Source organism: Leptonychotes weddellii, chromosome 6 (assembly GCF_054177405.1).
Source record: "Leptonychotes weddellii isolate Sample4059 chromosome 6, ASM5417740v2, whole genome shotgun sequence".
Taxonomy (NCBI): Eukaryota; Metazoa; Chordata; class Mammalia; order Carnivora; family Phocidae; genus Leptonychotes; species Leptonychotes weddellii.
In genome coordinates this window covers 12,056,427-12,073,627 of record NC_138374.1, presented here as the reverse complement: position 1 = coordinate 12,073,627, position 17,201 = coordinate 12,056,427, and positions in this window count along the sequence as shown.

Sequence of the window (17,201 nt, the reverse complement as noted above, 5' to 3'; positions counted from 1 at the left end):
CAGGTGTGGGTTGCTGTCCACTCTGCTGGGCTCCAGGCTCTCAGATGCTGTGGATGGGAGATTGGCACCCACTGAGGCACTGGGCATGGCCATCTGCCAAGGAAGAATCGAGGCTCCATGAGGAGAGGTGGGCTGGGCCTTCCGCACGGCCCTCCTGGAGCTGAACCTCGGGGGAGTGGGACAGAAGAGCCAAGACAGCACTCCAGCCAGGCGGGGGACAGGGCCTGAGTGAGGGGGTGAAGTCAAGGAAACTGACCCTTTTCCCTGCGACTCGTTCACATCCCTGGGCTGAGATCAGCTTACAGGAGTCCTGTTCTAGCACCTTCGCCAGACACAGACAGTGAATGTGTAATGTCACAGGCAACAGGGGTAATAATGGAAATTTAGTTTTCTCTTAGGTAGCCTTCTATATATTTAAATAATTTCATTATGTAGCTAGGAATGTTTTTCTGATTTCTTCTTTTTTTCCTCAAAATGATAATAGCCTTTCGCCTGATTATAAGAATGATATCTGTGCGATGGTAAAAAATAAAATTTTTTGCAATACGGGCAAGCATAAAGATAAAAGCAAAGGAAAACAGAACCTCCCCACCCTGAGATAAGTACTCTAGAGTCCTGGCTTCCAGACTCTACGCCCAGAGGCTCATGGGGGATTTGCCTTTACGGTGTTACATAAATGGGGTCTGGCCAGATACACTCTTCTGTTGCCTGTTTTCCTGCTCAGCCGTCTCTCTTGGACACCTTCCCCATCATTACATATGGATTTCCATCATTATTTTTATTTATTTTAATCGAGTCTCACAGTAATTTAAAATGATCAGATTTCCGATGCATAAAATGTTCATGAAAGTGCACAGAAATCAGGGGTTTGACTCTCAGATGACAGTCCTTGAGCTTCTCCAAATGACATGGGCTTTGTAAGTCACGGTGGCCCATGAACAGGGGGTCTTCCTGTTTTTATCTGCGACGTTTACTTTTTATTATGCAAATTTTCAACCTCTTTGAAGGAGAGAGGTTAGTACAAGGAACCCTCAAATACCCATCACCAGGCTTCAACACTTACCAAGATTTTTGCCACATTTGCTTTGTTTATCCCTTATTTATTTTATTTTTTTCTTTTGCTGAAATATTTTAAGGCAAATCCAGTTATCTCTTAATTTTACCCCTGCATCCTTCAGCGTGCACTGGTTAAAAAAATAAAGTGACAGAGATTTTCTTATGCAGACACCTAACAGAACGGACCTTGACTGATGGTCCCCGAACTGTCTTTTTACAGTTGTTTTGTGTGAACCGGGAACCAAACCGGAAGAATACTTTTCATTTGGTGGTTGTTTTGGAAGCTTGTTTTCTAGAGCAATTCCCAAATACTAACTCACAGAGTGGGACAGTAAATCATGAATTTCAATTATACTTCACGCCTCCTGTTTCCATCAAGGGTGAAGTCCCAGCTTGTTGCGAGTATGTTTCTGGTACTCTCTAGAGCACTTCTAATGTCTCCGCTGCTTTCTTGATGATTTCCTTTCCCAACCTCCCCCCTCCATCCCTTCTCCCTGCCTTTCTTACTTGTTAAGTAAGCAGCCCTCAAGCTCACAGCCTTAAGCAGCCAATCTTATCTAGCCAGATTTTAATAGCATGATTTTCTTTGCATTGTGATCCCTAGTACTTTCTATTGATGTTAACGGACACTCATACTCTGTTTAGGGCAATATGCTGTTTTTTTCTTTCTTTCCTCTTTCTTTTTTTAAAGATTTACTTATTTATTTTAGGGAGAGAGAGCATGGGGGGATGGGGAAGTACAGAAGGAGAGGGAGAGAGGGTCCTAAGCAGACTCTGCGCTGAATGTGGAGCCCACCCAATGCGGGGCTGGATCCCACGATCCTGAAATCATAACCGAAGCCGAAATCAAGAGTTGGACGCTTAACCAACCGAACCACCCAGACACCCTCCTTTCTTTCTTTTTTTAAAGCAAATGCATTTATTTCAGTAAAATGAATGCATCTGTTTGTAGAAAGGCCATGGCATGGATGACACCCAAATACAACGCTTTGGGAAAGTGGTTTGAGGATAGAAGATGCTGTGTTTGCTCATCAGCTTCTGCAGGGAACTTTAGTGTTTCCAGTTCTTTCCCTGCGAAAGACGATGCTGCCATGAGTAATCTTTTGCCTGCGCCTCTGCGCCCCATCTGATTTTTTTCTTAGGTTATATGTTTTAGAAGCAGCATTACTGACTTTAAAGGATATGAATATTGTAATAAGTCATGGTTTCCTAACGGAGTATGCTGTACTCAATTTTACACTTTGTCTCTGGTTTTATGTTTTGGTGGCGTGGGGTTGTATTGGGAGCAGGTACAATTCCGCCCTCGGGGCCTCGGGCTCCCCTGTGTTTTCCTCTATGCCCCCAGGCTGTGGTAGTGGAGTTTTGCACCTACTTCCCGCAGTGTTTCTGTCTTACCCTTTTTGCTAAGTTTTTGGTTTTCATTCTTCTAGCCATTTATAATTTGTTCCTTCTCAAGTACAGTGGGCTGGGAAATGGATAACCAAGTTTGTTCTGGTTGTACCCACAGGAAGAGTGAAGAGGCTTGGAGGGAGGCTCTGAGGGGACAAACAGGAGGGAAGCTTCTTAGGTCCTGTCCATCCCCCTCCCCTGCGCTCTCCCCTGCTTCCTGTCTCCAGGCTGCTTGGAGGGTGGCTGCTGGTGATGGCAATGAGACTTACTGCTGCTTATAGCAGATAAAGCAACAGACCAGAGTATCGTGTGTCCCTTGGATTCCCGTAAGGATTTTTCAGGATACAGTGTGGATTTGCTAACTGCCTCCCTCCATCCGTATGGCATTTTGATGTAGATGGGAGTCAACAGAGTGACTTTCAATTTGTGAAGGAAGGATCTGTGGTTGAGAGAGGCCAAGTGATCTTGCAAAGGCCGTGCAGCTGGCTTATGGCACAGCTGTGCTAGAATCCAGGTCTCAGGAGCAAATCAGGCGATCTATGCACTCGATCCTCTTGTCGGCTCCGTGGCCGGCCCAGAAGCACCTGGAGGTACTGAGCGGAGAGAGACTGCCAGAGGAGGGCAAGAGTCCTCTAGCAGTAGAGAACCAGCATATCCAGGGCACTTGCCCATCCGGAGCGTGGACAAGATCCCGGGCGATGGGACAGGCGGATTCAGGGGAGTTCGGCTGCTAGGGGCGAGGCTCTGACATGGCTCGTGATGTTCTCGGCCTAATGGACAGCTGGGCAGGAGTGGGGGCCAAGAACGCTAAGTCCTCATTACTCCTCAGCCTCCTGGCCGTGGAAAGAGGAGCAGAGCCACAGGAGCCCCTGAGCTGGGTTCTGGAGCCTTCCTTCATGACTGTGTGCCCGGGGCCAGGAAACACCCCATCTCCGAGCCTCAGCTGAAAAGATGGCCTTGGACCCCAACCTGGGGCCTTCCAAGTGCAATCCTGGGGAGGCCAACTTCCCTCTGCACTTCTCTGAGTATCAGTAATTAAAAGAGCTCTGGTTTTGTTGTTGTTGTTGTTGTTGCTTTTTGTTAAATCCTTAAGACATAATTAGAAGGGTTCTGATGTGAACATTTTTCTAAACAGTTGAACAAAACGATTGTGAATGTCCCACTCTTACTTCCACTGCGTCTCCATGCTCAGTTCAAGGAACTTCGCCCCCACTGACATTGACCAGTTCCTTGGAGGCCGCCTTGCATCTTACCTCCTCCCCTCCACTACACTCTATCCACCCCGCTTCCTCAGTTTCCCTCTTGGCCCCTGCCATCATCCTGTCCTGCACAGTTGCCTCGCTTCCTCACTGGCCTCCTGGCCTTCAGCCTCACGCCCTGCCCTAGCCTCCCCCCCCCCCCAACACACAGTGTGTTCGTTGGCTCCCACTGCCAGCAGAGAAAGCTCCTTCTGCTCTTTGTCATCTTGGAGCCATTAGACTCATCCTGCAAGACTCAGCTCAGATGTGTCCTCAGTGAAGCCTCCAGCAAGGACCCTGCCTGCGCAGATGAGTCACTTCTGTGTCCCTGCAGCTGCTGCTAAGCTCCATCACAGCACTCCTCCCGGTCTGGGTTCCCCGCTCAAGCCGGGGCCTCACAGGGACTGGGATTTCAAAATCATCCAATTGCAGACACTCCATGTCTCCAGCCGGCCCAGCCCCAGTGCATTATTCTTGAGCAAATGGACGAATTTCCTCTACAAACAGGGCTGGCTGGGCACAGGGAGTTGTGACCTTGCCATGTTGACCCTGTGCACATGTAGATGGTACCAGGTTGACACCTAGAATTCTCTGACTGCAGCTTTTTGGACACAAACTAAAAGAAACCTGAATGATGCAAAAACAGATGCACGTACATGGAGAGATTAGAGCAAACTCCATCAAGCCAATTTACTGGGTTGATGACTTTTCTCTAGAACATGATTAAACAGGCCCTAAGTTTCTTCCATTTTTGTCGGTACCAATTCTTTCCCAGGTGCATTTTACAGTAGCTATTTGCTTCATTGATTAGTTTTTGGCACTTACAAAGTTTTACAAATCATGGCAGTTCTTGTTGGAATTTTCTTTTATGGGTGTTACTTCTACCCAATCTGGGTTTTCTGGAAGAAGTTTGTGATAAATTTAAAAAAAACTAATTAACTTTTACTTTTTTTTTTTTAAAGATTTTATTTATTTCTTTGAGAGAGAGAGAGAATGAGAGACAGAGAGCATGAGAGGGAGGAGGGTCAGAGGGAGAAGCAGACTCCCTGCCGAGCAGGGAGCCCGATGCGGGACTCGATCCCGGGACTCCAGGATCATGACCTGAGCCGAAGGCAGTCGCTTAACCACCTGAGCCACCCAGGCGCCCTAACTTTTACTTTTTAGGACAGTTTTGGATTCACAGCAAAACTGAGTGGGAAATACAGAGTTCCCACGGACCCCGGTCCGCACGCCTACACAGCTTCCCCTACTATGGACATCCCGCATCGTGTGGTGCTTTCGTTACAGCTGGTGAGCCTGAGCGGACACATCATCACCTGAAGCCCACAGTTTATATTTGGGGTCACTCTTGGTGTTGCACATTCTATGAATTTGGGCGAATGTATAATGTCACCTGTCCCCCACTGTAGTGTCGTACAGAAGAGTTACACGCCCTAAAACTCTTTTTTTGCTCTGTTGGGTCATCCCTCCCTCCCCCCTAGCCCCTGTAATACAAATGTTATCAGGATCATTTTAACATTTTGTAAATTCCAAATCTGTAATAAATTTTAACCTGTTCAATTGTAACAGTTACCAGTTATATTTTGTGTTGATTACTTTTACTGGGAACAACTGATTACAAATTAATTTGTGTTTATATTTCAGGTTATTGATACGTGGAAATTGTGGGGAACCTCCTGTTGGCTCTTCCAGGCTTCCCCAAGGGATGAGTAGCCAGCAGAAAATGCAGAGGTCGGACAGTCCCTTCTCCGAGTCTACCATCTCTCTCTTTACTCTGAACAAGAGCTGGTCTCTGTCCCAGCAACTCAGAGAGTTGAAGCCCCTGGTCAAGGTCACAGAACTTATGTTGAGGTCAGAATCAGGACCCACCAACCTGGCTCTAAAGTCTACACTTGTTAATTGAGCCCCTGCCTGGCCTCACAACTGTCCCAGGAGATGACCAATTCTTGTAGAGTCCCTTGGTGGAAGGTGTCCTACAGTCTACCAAAATGATCATGGATCAGACCAGATCAACTCTGGGTTGGGAGAACCATGGAGTGTAAGGGAAGCCTCTTGGAAACAGGAAACTGGCTTCTAGACCCAGTATTCCAATCGACCTTGGGTATTACCTGATGCAAGTCGTTTGCCTTCTCTGACTGTAGGTTTCCTTATTTGTAGGATTCATTCACCCAATAAATATTTATCAGATACATACTATGTGCCAGACGGTTGTAGATGCCAAGGATACAGACATGACCAAAACACAGAGCCTGACCCCATGGAGCTGACTCTGGACAAAATAGTCTCTAAATCCTCTGAGTTCATGATTCTATGGGAGAGCAGGGTCAGGAGAAGGGAGGCTGGCTTTGGTAGGGACACAGAAGTAGTTCAAGGCCAGTCCTTGTCCGGAAGTAGTTTACCATTGGGCTGTGAAGATAAGCTGCCCACCATAAAGCAAGTGGAGACACTAATCGCCTCCAGGCCCTGTGTGACTTGGCCCCTGGCATTCTCAAAGGCCAATCTTCCTTTGACTGACCAGCTAAATCCTTATCAGCCTGTCTTAGTCTGGATCCCCTAGAAGCAGGCTCTGAGATTAGCAATGAAGGTCAAGCAGGTGTTTTGGGGGGAAGTAAGCAGAGAAGGAAAGGAAAGCAAACCAAGGGCATCTTGTTACAGCAGGTTATTGCTGAAGCACTGGAACTCAGTCCTGATAGAAGGCTCTGGAAGACGGTGTAGAACACACCACTCTAGGGGTGAGGCAGCTGGGGTGTTTAACCATTGATTCCTAGTGAACATTGGCTGACGGCTGCTTCCTGGCACCGTCCAACAGAGAGCCGTCAGGCAGAGATTCTGTGGGCAGGAAAGGTAAATGCTGATATGGAATATGGGAGGCACTGCTCTAAGGCCTCAGGGCCTTTGCACTTACTGTTCCCCTCATGGGAGCAGCCTTCTCCCTAGCTCTTTGAAGGGCTGGCATCTTCAGCTCTTAGTCCAGAGTCTCTTCCTCTGACAGATCATCTCTAAATTAGGTCCCCACCCTCCAGAACTCTCCATCATATAATCTTTTTATTTTTTCTCAGTGCAAGCCACAGTGGAAATGAGCTTATGGGGGTGCCTTGGTGGCAAAGTCAGGTAAGCGGCCGAGTCTTGATTTTGGCTCAGGTCATGATCTCAAGGTTGTGAGATCAAGCCTCGCATCAGGCTCCATGCTTAAGATTCTCTCTCTCTCCCTCTCCCTCTGCCTCTCCACCCCCCCCAAATGCACGTGTGCTCTCTCTCTCTCTCAAAATAAAAAAGAAAGAAAGAAATTAGCTTATGTGTTTGTTTCTTTGCAAGCACTGCTGTATCTCTAGCGCCTCAGGGAAGCATCTGGCTCATAGTGGCACGTCCAGAACCATTATCTGCACACACATGTGCCTTGCCATCTACACCCCAGCTAAATATAAACATGCCTTCCACTGCTACCCCATGCTTACGACCCGATAAGGGCAGTAAAGACTGAGTTTGGGTTTTGGGAACATGAAGATGCTTGCTCAGGTTTTCATGCACATTGCATAGACATTTGCTCCTAAGAAAAGTCTGAAATCTGTAATGTCCTTGTGTCTTGGGGGATGGACAGTACTGATGTCCCAGCAGGGGAAGGGAGGCAGTGCCCAACATTGATGAAAGTAGGTGAGCTTGCAAGTTCCCCAAGTGATTGGGTATTTTTACTTCTGATGTAAAGTACAGATCCCCTCTGACAGCCCCCTTGTCTGTATTAAATGGACAAGAGTCCAGTGAATGTCCTTCAAGATAAATCTCATGTCATCTTTTCTTGTGCAAAGAGGTTTATCCCATCCCTTCAAAAATCTGTAGGGTATCCTGCTTCTATTTTTTTTAAAAACTATATTTAGTTTGCTTTGAAGATGAATAAAACTGAGATGCTATTATATTCCTTTCCTACTCTGCAGCATCCAGAAATTCCTTTGCTATTAATACTCCAGAGAAACAGATTTCTTTGATTTTTTTTTTTTAGTTTAGAAGATCAAAAGCTGCCAGAAATTGTTTCAAAAGAAAAATAAATCTCTGAGAGGTTGGATTTGAAATTCCAAGGGGCCATCTCTTGTGTCCACTGTGTTGGGAGCCATGTAATGAGAGAGTCGCTCCAACTGTGGCATCTGGCCCCTTCCTGCCTCCCCTCCTCTCCTAGGGAAGCCCGCCTTTGCCTCTGCCATCTGCTTTCTCTTGGAAATCTTAGAATATTGGGCCTAAAATTAAATTTATTGTAAATCTGAGCAAGCAGAATCATTTCCCAAAGAGAGTGAGTAAAATAAATGACTACCCATCTCTGGAAAAAAACACTATTTCCTGGAAATGAGGACTCAGATCATAAAAACATTTGAATGAAGGTTCCAATTTTCTTCTTGGGTCTGAACGTACACATCAGATTTATATTTTATCATCCCTATTCTATCATAAAAGAAGTGGCTGGACCAATGCTTTGCACTGCTTCTCCCCTCTGCTTTGGGAGGGTCAAAGGTTTACCAACCATGTCCCCATGCTTTCCCGTGTGCTTTGGGACATTTGTGTTTTGGGCTGTGAAGAGCATCTGGGGTTCTTGCAATGCTCATGATGGAAATATACATATGTGTATACTATTTGGTGCATACACACCTATTTATCTTCATTTGTTAAAAACACCCATGAGTTTATCCTAAAACCTGCTATTCTAACCCAACACTACAGGGATTGTTCTAACTTTTTCCCTCTCCTTCTTTGTAACTTCCCCCACCATGAGAAACCTGGCTCTTATTATCTAGAACATGCTGACTTAATTGTTCAACTATTCCATACACATAAAGCAGTTTCAGATTAGCTAACTCACTGTAACGAAGACGGTTCTTGTGTACAGTTATTTTGTCTTTAGCCTAAAAATACCCAGTCAGCATACTATTTGGGAAGTGATTTAGGTGATTTGCTCCCTTTATTGTGGTGATATGATTCATTTTTAATATAGTCAGCTTTTTTTTGTTACACTTGGCCTTTCATTTAGGGTACCTTTCCCATTTTGATTTTTAGAAGTTACATCCAGTGAAATTCACTCTTTCTGGAACACAGTTCTACGGCTTTTGACATACTCATGGAGCTGCGTATCCATCACTCTAGTACAGAATAGGTCATCACCCCTGAAAATTCCTTCAAGTGACTCCTTTGTAGGAAACCTATAATTTTGTTTTCCATTTGGATACTTTTGCTTTGTCCAGAATGTCATATAAATGGAATTATATACTATGTTACCTTTTGAGCATAACTTAACATCACATAGCAAGTTCATTTAAAAATTCCTCCATGTTGTTGCATGGATCAATAGTTTGTTTCGGGGCACCTGGGTGGCTCAGTCGGTTGGGGGTCTGCCTTTGGCTCCGGTCATGATCCCAGGGTCCTGGGATTGAGCCCTGCGTTGGACTCCCAGATCAGTGGGGAGTCTCCTTCTCTCTCTCCCTCTGCCTCTCCGCCTGCTTGTGCTCTCTCTCTCGCTCACTCTCTCTCTCTCAAATGAATAAATAAAATCTTTAAAAAAATTGTTTCTTTTTATTGCCAAGTAGTATTCTATTTTATGGATGTACCAGAGATTGATTTTTTCTTTTATATACTGCTTGGAGTAATTTTGGGTTATTTCAAGTCTTTGACAGTTACAAATAAAACTGTTTTAAACATTTACATGCTGGCTTTTTGGGATGTGTGTGCATAAATTTTTATTTGTCTTAGGTAAATAGCTAGGTGTGGGATTGCTCAGTCACGTGGTATGTTTATATTTAACTTTTATGAGAAACTGCCAAACTGTTTTCCACAGTGGCTGTACTGTTTTGAATTTCCACCGGCAATGTATGAAAGTTCCAGTTCTCTGCAAGCTCACTAGCACCTGGTATTGTCATTTTTTTTAAGATTTATTTATTTATTTATTTGAGAGAGAGAGAAAGAGAGATATAGAAAGAGAGAGCACGAGCAGGGGCGGCAGTGGAGAGAGGGAAAGGGAGAAGCAGACTCCACGCTGAGCAGGGAACCTAACATGGGACTTGATCCCAGGACTCTGGGATCATGACCTGAGCCGAAGGCAGCTGCTCAACCTGAGCCACCCAGGCACCCCAGGTATTGTCAGCTTTTAATTTTTTAAATTGTAGTTATTCTAATAAATGTGTAGTGCCAACTCATTGTAGTTTTAATTTGCATTTCCCTAGTGACTGAAGATGTTGAGCATCTTTTCATATGCTTATTTGTCATCTGTATATCACCTTTGGTGAGCTTTTCATTTATCTTTTGTTTATATCATTTTAATATAAATTTATATAATTTTTTGAATTTTTTTGGTTTATATCTTTTACCCATTTTTAAGTGGGTTGTTTGTTTTCTTACTGTTGCGTTTTTGGAAGTTCTTTACATACTCTGGGTACAAATCTCTTGTCAGAGATATAATTTGCAAATATTTTTCCTACTCTGTGACCAGTATGTTCATTTCCTTAACAGTGTCTTTTGCAGAGCAAAAATTTTTAATTTTGATGAAGTTCTATGTAATCTGACAGTTGCTGTCTTTTAATTGGTGTGTGTAGACCATTCGTGTTTAATAGAATTTTTTTTTTTTTAAGATTTTATTTATTTATTTGACAGAGGGAGACACAGCGAGAGAGGGAACACAAGCAGGGGGAATGGGAGAGAGAGAAGCAGGCTTCCCGCCGAGCAGGGAGCCTGAAGCAGGGCTCGATCCCAGGACCCTGGGATCATGACCTGAGCCGAAGGCAGACGCTTAATGACTGAGTCACCCAGGCGCACTTGTTTAATAGAATTATTGATATATTTGTGTTAAAAATCTACCATCTTGTTAGTTGTTCCTTTTGTTCCATCTGTTCTTTTTCCTTTTTTCTTTTTTACTGCTTTCTCTTTGGTTAATTGGACATTTAGAAATGTTAGCATTTTTCTTTCCTGTTGATTTATTATTTATACCTCTTTTCAATTGTTTTAGTAGCTGCCCCAAGGTTTATAATATGTATTTTTACCTAATCAGCTTCTGCCTTCAAATCATACCATTTGATGAATGGTATAAGGACTTCCAACAGTATTTTCCCAATTCCTCCCAACAATTCTTTGTGCCGCATTTGTCATATATTTTACTTTTACACATTATAAACACATAATACATTGCTACTATTTTTTTTTAAGATTTTATTTATTTATTTGACAGAGAGAGAGACAGCGAGAGAGGGAACACAAGCAGGGGGAATGGGAGAGGGAGAAGCAGGCGTCCCGTGGAGCAGGGAGCCCGATGCGGGGCTGGATCCCAGAACCCTGGGATCATGACCTGAGCGGAAGGCAGATGTTTAACGACTGAGCCACCCAGGCGCCCCACATTGCTACTAGTTTTGCTTTAGATAGACAGTTATCTTTTAGAGCAATTAAAATTAAGAAAATAAATTTTATTTTACCTTCGCTTTTCTATTTCCAGTGCTCTTCATTTCTTTATTTAGATCCAGGTTTCTGTCTGATCATGTTCTTTCTGCCTGAAGAAATTTCTTTAGCATTTTTTTTTAGTGTAGGTGTGTTGGCAATGAATTCTCTGTTTCTGTTTACCTGACAATGTCTTTATTTCTCTTTCACTTAAAAAATATTTGTGCTGGGGCACCCGGCTGGCTTAGATGGTAGAGCACATAACTCTTGCTCTCAGGGTTGTGAGTTTGAGTCCCATATTGGGTGGAGATTACTTAAAAAATTATTTTAAAAAATCTTAAAAAAAAAATTCCTTAAAAAAATATTTGTGCTAAGTGTAGAATTCTGGGTTGGCAAAGTTTTTTTTTTTTTTTCTTTCAACTCTTTGAAGATGTCACTTCATTATCTGCTGCTTGCATGGTTTTTGATGAGAAGTCTGTTTTAATTATTATTGTTTTTCTCTACAGTTAAGAAGTTTTTTCCTCTGGCTGTCTTCAGAATTTTTTCTTTGATATTCACCCTCCCCCCATATACCTATGTAGTTTGTTTTGGTTTTCTTTTGTTTTATATTTATCTTCCTTGGTGTTGTCTGACCTTTCTGGATCTGTAGTGTGGTGTCTGTCATTAATTTTGGAAAATTCTTAGCTTTCATACATTTCTGCTACTTCATTCTCTCTTTTCTGCTTAGGTGTCTGGCAGTGTCTGACCCAGGTAAGAGAGGGCTCCTGTCATATCTCTTCCTCTAGGTATCTGTCTCTCTCCAGGTTTTTCGTTAGTTGGCTCTCTTATGAGCTCAGCCTTCTGATGAGCTCAAGAAATGCAGTAATCTTGTATCTTTGGCTTTTTTCTTCTTATAAGAGTGGGGATGGGGCGCCTGGGTGGCTCAGTCGTTAAGCATCTGCCTTCGGCTCAGGTCATGATCCCGGGGGTCCTGGGATCGAGCCCCGCATTGGGCTCCCTGCTCGGCGGGAAGCCTGCTTCTCCCTCTCCCACTCCCCCTGCTTGTGTTCCCTCTCTCACTGTGTCTCCCTCTGTCAAATAAATAAATAAAATCTTAAAAAAAAAAAAAGAGTGCGGATGATGCTCTCTCCACTTTTTTCTGTCTCTAAGTGGAAACCAAGAATCTAACACATAATATTTAAATAATTACATTATATGTTATTTTATGTATATGTTGTGCCTTGTTAAAACTATTCTCTATTATTTGGCATTTAGGTTACTTAATTTTTTTGTTATCAGAAATGAGGCAATAAATATATTTGGACAGACATCTTTGTGTTCTTATCTGAGTAGGACAAACTACTAGAAACTGGATTGTGTATCTTTTGAAGGATTTTATGAAATGTTGCCAAATTGCCTTCTAGAAAAGCAAGGACAACCTATCCATCAGAAAGATGAGTGTTCATGATTACAGTTTTGGGACGCTGGGGAAAGCTGCCTCCAAGGCATGAGCTCCTCTCCCTCACTAACCTGGCGTTTGCTTGGACATGCCTAATCCTGACCCAGGATTTCCTGGTTTCTACCTCTGGCCAGCTCTCCTTGTGTGAAGCATCACCAGGAAGGAGGCCTGATGTGAGGCTGGATTGAATATTGAAACCAGGCTGGGACTACAGGGGGCTCTTCCAATTGCTGATGAAGATATTGGAAGAGTTTCGACATTTCCTGTCTTAGGAGTTCAAAATCGATTCTCAGGCACAGACGAACCATGTTTACGCAACACTGATAGCTTAAATTGGACATGGTGGAGGTTAATTCTCGATCAAGGCAACCCTTCTAATTATTGTGCTGGCAAATAAATAACTGAAAAAACCTTTTAATATTTTTGGTAGTGGGGGAATGTTGTGGTTTGGACTTCTAATTCCAAATTAAAATATTTAATGCTTTATGAAACAGTTGCTATTTAAACTGCCAATAATATTTAACTTGAATTTGCTCACCATTTCCTATCCTCATCCTGTATAATTTATAATGCTAAGCCTTTCAATACTCCAAAATGCCAGATAAACTTTTCTCATTTGCTCTTAATTTGGTCACGCAGGATAATACCAACATCTGAAGGCTCTTTAAACTGCCTTTTAAAATGCATTCCTGCGAGCGCCACCCATACCCCCTCTGCTCCTTGTCATCATCCATAATTATTTCCAATCCAAAGCGGCCCTTAATGCACTTATTAATCTGGCATTCTCCTCAGTGTGAAGCACATACAGCTCTATTAATTTTTAAAAAACCCCCTTTTTATAGGGGACTGCAGATGCTTGGCTATTACTGAAAAGCTATTAGAAGTTAACACCTTTCTCTCCCCAGAGACTGGCGGCATCCTAGGCCTCCAAATGCCACCCTGTTTTACATTATCAGCTGCTAAGGCGAAGTATTAGAGACTTTTCTTCTTTTTGCTTCAGGACTGGTAATGCTATTATTCGCTAATGGCAGAATTCTGCCTGGCCCGTGGCCTGAGGGAGATGGCTCCCGAGCTAAAGCACACAGACTCTCAGATTTTCTGGGTACTGAGTGGTACTTGCTGCTGTGCAATGCATGGGCTCCTAGGTGAGTGAGACAGGACTGGCTTCTTGGAGAGAGCGCAAGGGACGGGGTGGGGGGGAATTATTCCTCGCTCTCCCCCAGTGGCCCTTGCCATTTGGATGACACCCGCAGGCCATTCCAGGCACCATGAAAACATCAGAAAAGGCTGAAGCTGTTGTGTAGTAACAACAACAACAAAAAGAAGCAGGTTTCCTGTTTTCTCAGAGACTACAACAGGGACACGAGCAAAGTGAGGGCTCTTGGCTTCCCAAGACCTGATGATGCACTGGGGGCCGGGGCGGGAAACAGGAGAGGATGCTAATAAATGGTTTGCCATGGCCCATTTTGGGATATCAAGTTTAATGGCTTGGAGCTATGCTTCCAGGTCACCTGCTGGGAGGCAGTAGGGACAGGGAAGCCAAGCTCTCAGAAATGGCTACTCCTTAGGAATTGGTCACAGCCTGGGATCCCCAGTGAAGAAAGAGTTGGGGGAGGACCATCCCAGGAGTCAGAGTCTCTGGCTGAGTTTCCTGGGCTCCACGGTTGACCTCAAACAGGCAGAGCTGGCTGCAACCTACCAGTTTAAAAGGATGCTTACAAAGCATTTTTGGTCTCGTGGCTCCTCAATCTGTCTTCCTCCGTGACTGTATTTGGGAAAACAGGAGGCCAGGAAACAATGCTGGAGATGCTGAGGGAGAGACAATGAATCATTCTGACCACAGCCCTTCCTGGGAGTATCTCTGCTAGGGTGCAGATGGCCCTGGCCCCCACCCACTGAGGCTGGACTTCTGACCCCACGTCCCATTTCTGTTTTCCTGAGGTTTGGCCATTGGTCACATCAACCTCACCTGTAGATAGTTTCCTTAGAGAATGTTCTATTAAGACATTCATATCCAGGGTGCTTGGGTGGCTCAGTCGTTAGGCGTCTGCCTTTTGCTCGGGTTGTGATCCCAGGGTCCTGGGATCGAGTCCCACATTGGGCTCCCTGCTTGGCAGGAAGCCTGCTTCTCTCTCTCGCATTCCCCCTGCTTGTGTTCCTGCTCCCACTATCTCTCTCTCTGTCAAATAAATAAATAAAATCTTTAAAAAAAAAAAAGAAATTCATATCCAGAGTGCTGGGGAAGACATTCTTTTTTTTTTTTTTTTAAAGATTTATTTATTTATTTATTTGACAGAGAGAGACACAGCAAGAGAGGGAACACAAGCAGGGGGAGGAGAGGGAGAAGCAGGCTTCCCGCTGAGCAGGGAGCCCGATGCGGGGCTTGATCCAGGACCCTGGGATCATGATCTGAGCCGAAGGCAGACACTTAACGACTGAGCCACCCAGGCGCCCCTGGGGAAGACATTCTTATCCTCCATTAACAGAGGAGGAACCTGAGAATCTGAACAGTGAAATCATTTCCTGAGGTCACACTCTGATAGGGACAAGGCTCAGCCCCTGCGGGGCTGCTGTTAGGATCTGTGCTATTTCTACTTCAACACCCTGCCTCCATGGCTTGCATGGTTTAATTAGGGTCTCGAGGCTTTACCAGTATAAATTGCCAGAAAACAAACCGCTCTGGTTAATTTAAATTGGTATTGCTGGTCAATGTATGGTCATGTCAACCATGATTGATTTCCTGAAAAAACTGTTTCAAGGCCCTTTTCTAAAGGGCAATAGTAAAAAGAATTTAGGAAGGAGGTAAGATGTGGGACAGTAGTCCAAGAGTAGAAATAACTCATGATAGAATGTCCTAATATAAACCTTCCAAACAGTACTACTTTTTGTAACATTATAAAGACTGTTTCGCTGGCACTTTTAGTTTTCTGGATGCCCCAAATAAATATAGTTTGTTTTACCTCAACATGACATTGCTTATAATTTAAAACCCTTGTCTGACTAATTTTGAAGCCTTCAGATTAACTATGATGATGCTAAACATAACAATAATAATACCCTCAACAATTTTCACATATTGAGCACCACTCACATGTACCTATTATCTCCATTTTGGGCTCTGAGAGTTTAAGTAACTCTCCCCAAGTTCCAGAGCACAAATTGAAAGGACCCCGGAGCTTTAATTCATTTCTGATACATGTTGTATTGTTGCAAATTTTATTTACTTATTTTTTGAGGGAAGGAACCTGATAATAGCTATTAAGAATAACGATGCATATACACTTGACCCTGCAATACTCCTTGAAGGAATCTAATCTACAGGGAGTTTGACATCTGGATTTTCTGCCCTGGGTGCAGACCTATAAGGATGTTTTTCTCTAGCATTGTTTGTCACAACAAGAACAACAAAAAAGAAAGGAAGGAAGGAAGAAAATAAGAACCTAAAAGTCCATTAAAACAAGATTGGTTGAATAAATTAGAGTGTTGATATGGAGTGGTCTGTGATATATTAAATGTCAAAAGCAAACTCTAGAGTATATTTTTAGTATGACCCTATTTTAGCAAAACCCAAACCAAAGGCCATATGTGTATCTGTGATCCAACTTGTATTTGCATGCACATGGAAGATGTTCTCCAGGCTGTTAATATGGGTTGTCAATGTGGCTGGAAAATGGCTAATTTTTCTTCTATGTCTTTGGATGGCTTTACTTGTTATAGCAAGCATGCATTACTTTGAAATAAAAAAATCAAATAAAGAAAATAAGAGGAATAAAGTCACCAGGTAAACTCAAGCCTGAAGATTTGGACTCCCACTTAGAATCAGAGGATGTGAAAAATTAGCTGTGCTTCTGTTGTGGGAAAGGTTATTCCCACTACTAGTCATTTTGAATATGTAACAAGATTTTTCCATTTTTAAATTGTTGGCTTCCAGTGTTGTGTTCTTATACTTGACTTGAGAAAAGAATTAACATGTCAACACAGTCAGCAATAATACAATCATTGCAATGGAGAATATTCGTCAGTTATCATAGAGTGCTTGTCTCTCAAATAACTTAATTTTTTCTCATGATTTAAACAGCAGATATGGATGGCAGAATAGATAACAGATAGCAAAGCAGAGGTTTGAATAAGGAAGCTGTGGCTGAAACAGAATGTACTATTTGTCTAATAAAAAGTAATGCCTATTTAGTGCCTGATAGTGCACTTGATTGAATAAAATTTTTAAAAGGCTGCTGAATAGATTAATTTTCTGATGGACTTTGCTCAGACTCACTCCCACCTTCCCTTGTCCCTCAACAAAGGTCCTTGTTTCAAATGAGTTCCACTCTTAGTCTAAAGGTTGTAACAGAATCATCAACTCCTATTGTGGGGAGTGTCTCTGAGTTCTAGAAGCCCTGCAGTGAGATAGGAACCATGTGTGAAAGCTGTGACAGTGGGCAGTCTTGTTCTTACTCTCAATATTCTTGTGACTTTAATTTGATGGTGATCATGAGACTACATCACTTTGTAAAGGCTCTCTCTACATCATTAACCTGGTCAAAGTCCCCAGATGGTGGAGCTGGGACTCTCATCTTCTGCTTCTATCAACTGTGTCATTTTGGGGTCTTTTTTTATAGATTAATTTTTCTCCTCATTACAGATTATATTTTCTGCTTCTTTGCATGCCTAATAATTTTTTTTTT